The sequence below is a fragment of the Cibotium barometz genome, chromosome 30 (genome assembly GCF_041138505.1).
Source record: "Cibotium barometz isolate CiBa-2024 chromosome 30, ASM4113850v1, whole genome shotgun sequence".
Classification (NCBI taxonomy): Eukaryota; Viridiplantae; Streptophyta; class Polypodiopsida; order Cyatheales; family Cibotiaceae; genus Cibotium; species Cibotium barometz.
The window spans coordinates 13,705,768-13,710,803 of record NC_141075.1 but is presented as its reverse complement, the minus strand read 5'-3'; positions in this window follow the sequence as shown (position 1 = coordinate 13,710,803).

Below are 5,036 nucleotides of genomic sequence, written 5' to 3'. Positions count from 1 at the left end.
CCTCCATGTATAGTCGTACTCTTCTTATATATAGGCATGACTAGTTGCCTCTTTCTACACACATTCATCAAACATAATAGAGTACACATATGGTACAAGCTATGAATTAACACATTGAGTAAATGTGAGGGATTCACTCATACAAAGTATGTATGAATACATATGGCACCATCATTGCTACCTAAATCTTTGAGGCATGCTCTAGCTACCTCTCGTTTGCTTATATCTGTCAAGGGTGTCAAGTAGCTTAGACCTAACCTTCCTCCCCGATCATCTACATCAAGATATCGGGGATTATTTTTACCCTCTTAAATTACATCTCATACCTCTCCAACCTTAAATGTCTCATAGTTGCCGTCATCTCACACCTCTCTCTAACTTTTGATGGCTCATATATTGGTCAACATTCTCTTTGGTATCCACTTTCTAATAAACTCTACATTTTTATTTTGCCTACCAAGAACTCTTGATAGAGTTGGTCTCTCTTCTTCTCATCATGTTGGTCCTTCCAATTTTTGTGAGGATATCGTAGGAAAATAGAACTAACAAGAGTTGATGCATACACATCAAGATGATAGCACTTGTATCATCCTTGATGATCGACCCATCATCGTTACATCAATAAGAATACCTGAAGGTGCCCTAAAGCAAAAGAAGTGCATGCATATAGAGATAGGGGAGTGATACAGATTCTTGAAGTGGGGCCTAGAGTGGGACCTAGAGTGGGGCTTGAAGTGGGAGGCAGAGTGACCTCAACCAATGCATGACCAGATCTATCTTGAGACGAAGATGTGGAGTATACGTATCGGTCCCAATACCACAACAACCGGAAGGTAGTAGGATGAGTCTAACACCCACTATAAGATTATGGATGGCTTAACTAGGCACGTTAATGGAAAGCCCACATTGGCATACATGTCGATGAAATGACGATGTGTCTGAAAAAAACTTAGATTCCTTTAAAACTAATTGGTTGAGGATTGCGACAATTTTCTTAGGATCGGCATGGGAGACAAGCCTTTGGAAAAGATTATGTGACCTAGGAGGGTGCTTGGACCACCAAGAAATGACACTTAAAACCGAAGCTAACTGAGAGAGATGTTCTGAAAAGGCATCTAGCCTAGAAACAATGTTTTGAGGATGTTGTTGGGCATGTAAATTAGGAGAAAGCCATGGATGTAGAAGTGTTTGCATTGGATACAAATAAGCCATGGATGTAGAAGTGTTTGCATTGGATACAAATAAGACATGGGAATTGATACCTTTGCCTGAGGGTAAAAAGGCTAAGGCAACCACCCAACACCAAGGATAGATCCAAGACCACACAAGTTGGATTGGGTTAAAAACCTTGTTTAGAGATTGATGTATGATGGTTATGTAGCTCATCATTATGTATACATGGTAACAATTATGCATGAGATTGTACCCACATGTTTTGAGGATGTTGTTGGCATGTAAAAAGCCATGGATGTAGAAATGTTTGCATTGGATGCAAATAAGACGTGGAAATTGATACATTTTCCTGAGGGTAAAAAGGATATTAGATGTAAGTAGGTCTACAAGGAAAATCACAACTCAGATGGAAGCATTAGCAAGTACAAGGCGAGATTGGTTTTAACAAAGGTTATGCTCAAACCTATGGCATTGATCATGAGGAGACATTTAGTCCCATTATGAAGATGGCTAACCTTGAGTGCTGTTATTGCAATGGTGGCTATGTCAATATGTTTGCCAAATCATCTACTTAGCATGTTCACATTATGGACTGCTTGTACATAGTCCTCTAGTACTTATGTTGGTTTTCACTTATCTTATATACCTCTTTTAAGAGCAACAAGTAGAAGAAGATTTCTGCTATCCATCTTTGTGTGTGTCTTCTCCATTGTTGTGAGTGTGTGTGTGTGTGTGTGTGTGTGTGTGTGCACGCGCTAGGGCAAGAGCTCAAGCTCTCTCTCCTCCCTCAATCTTTTCAACACATGCATACACTATGCACCCATACACACCCTTTCACACACTCGTGCCCTTTCATGCACAAAACCCATGCTGCATATAACTTGCATATTGTTGCTGCCCACTTTACTAATGTTCTTGGTGGGCGTCATACCCGTATTCTCAATCATGTGGCAAGTGGATCCGCTAACTTGCAAGATGCTAAAAGAAGTCATTGCCTTGCTCCTCAGTAAAAGGAGGAGAAGATTTGTGACATCAAACTATGCAAATGGAGGCAGTAGGAAGCCCACATAAGCATGGAAGGAACAAGCAAAAAGAGAAAAACTCAACCTGCATGATTGGACCTAAAACAGAGGACCCGTGAAAGGTGATAAACTCCACCATATCCACAATACACCAAAAGAAAACTAAAAGGATGACAATATGGGACAAAGAAAAAGAAGGCTCATCATCAATAAGTGCAAAAACATTAACATGTAGGATAACCAAACACTCGTCATCCAAAATAGAACAAACATTCCATGACAAACCTAGGGAAATAATTAAGCAAAAAATGATAACGTGTTGCAAATACCGATGAATGAGATCACAAGAAAACCATAGATATATCCAAGCACTCAAATGTAGCACGATCACCAAAATTTAATAATAGAAAAAGACATTACAAATTATATATAATAGACATAATAAGAGACATAAGAAAGAAAGTATCATACTACAATGCAGCATCGGGTTACATCTATATTCCTTGATGAAAGGTTGATTGATTACAATAGACCTTAGTACAGAGGTACAAATAAGTGTTCAGTTGAAAATTGAAGGGGTACCCCTTTCTGTTGATATATATCTAGACTATGCTAAAGTAACTATGAGATAACCATAAATATACTAATTGGGGTTATGTGACTAGATTTGGAGTTAACATTCTCTACTACTGGATTGTGGCCCAAATCAAAAAGTAGAAAGTAGTTGATGCCTTCTTCTTTACCACCATGATGCAAGTTTCTTATCCACCCAGGATGGAAGGGACAAAGCCCTTTATTTCATTGTGAGATGAGATTGATAAGCAAGACTACTTTGATAAGTATCACAAGTCAAGAGGACTAGCCCTGAAGCCTCATAGGAAAATATGCAGAGGATGCAAGTAAGGATAATGAAGAAGATGGTAGGGAACCTGCCCTCTGGCATTATCACTAAAGAATAATAAAAAGATATCGAGAAATCCCAAGGAGCTAAAACAAAACATGGAGAGAAGCCCCAAGATGCAAAATTCCCTGATTTTAATGCCCATGCTTTTTGATGAGCCACCATAACCACAAAAGGCTAGAAGCTTTAGGAAGGAGGTAAGGTCCCACCAAACCCTAATGAGGGAGAACTACACCACAATGGGTGTGATAGCCCCTACCAAGCTCTTTCAATCCCCCCTCACTTATTTTTTGAAGTAGAAGAGATGTGTCCAAATGATATCCCTAGGGACCTTTTACAACTAGGATTATGATGAGACAATTTACAAGTTGATAAACCTTCCTTGTAAGAGAGTCCATCTATGGTATACATAGACTTGAGGTCCTACTAATCCATCTTTACTTAGAGAAACCATTCAAGTAGTGGGTGCACACAGCACACCCCAATGGAAGAAAGAGGGGGATAAAAGAGGCTGGTGAATGAAAGGGCCTTCAACAACACTAAAATGAAGAACCAACCCAGATGGTGGCTTTGCTACTTCTAGAACCTAGACTGTTGGGCAACATACATTGCAATGCCTATCAAACCAAAAAATCAATCCCATGCCATTGCACAAATGCATGAGGTGGAAAGAGTATGAGTCAAAAAATAAGGTCAATCCTCTACTACTCAACTTCACGGAATTTGAATCTTCACCCTTTGCAATGGTCTCGACAGAGGAGTAGATGTGTAGGCTGATTGTGCAGTTCATCACTTCCTATCAAGAAGCCCTTGATGTTGTAGCCATCAAGTTCTTGGATACAATCAAAAGATATTTACAAAATTGTAAAGAAAAGAAACACCCCATGCAATGACATAAGTATGATGAATTCCATGTGTAGGGCCTTGCCTTTGACATCAACATTGGACCCACACTTAAGTAGATATATGGGCTATTTGCACATATCTAGATTTTGGAATCCTTCTAGATGAAAGTCTTTAAAGAGATGTTCTCCTCTGATATCATTCTCGTGGACTATAGCTTTGTGTTCACCCATAACAGTGGGAAACTACTATGACTATTAAAGGCAGGGCAACACTTCCACAGGATGAGGTTGTCGCTCATTGTAGAGCCAAAGATACCTCGAAGATATTATAGAATGAGGGGGGACTGTTCACACATTTCGTACATCTAGAATCCCTATCTCTAGCCTAGGAACATTTCACATTATGTATGGCCATGGGCCCAATGATGTAACAAAACCTAGCCATGAGGCAAGGAATTACAATGTTCAAGGTAAGAGCTAGAGAATCTCGAATTACACTTGTCATCAACTTCTAAAGGGAAGTCCAGGTATAATTGGGTATAAACACCCAACACAATCTCAACAGCATGTTAAGAACCAAAAAGAAGGAGGAAAAAATCCAACCATGTATAAGACTAGTGAGTTTTTCATGGCTATGAAAAACTCTTAAGGTTTTTCATGCTAGAAGGAGGAACATGTAAAACTTACTCTAAATACCCCATTAGCCTCTACATCAACTCTGAATTTCCAACCAAGTAGATGTTTAACTTGGTTTTTGGCTAAATGCACTTTATATGGATAAAATATAAAAACAAAGGGCAATGGATCAAGAAATCTAGCTCACATACAATTGACACTTGTCAATGAAATTTTAAAAAAAAGGGTGCCTATCATCACCATAAAATTGCTACCATACTTATGTCATCGTTCGTAAGCTAAAATAAGAAATATTTTCTTCTTCTCTTTCTTTATTTCTTAACACTTCATCACTTTTCCTTCTCTTTTTTGCCATCCTCGTTTGCTTTGCTACTTGTTGATCTTCACCAAAAGCCTTTACTGCTTGTAAATAACAAGTTGCTTATCATCATCGCACACTTATGCATCTAATACTTGGTC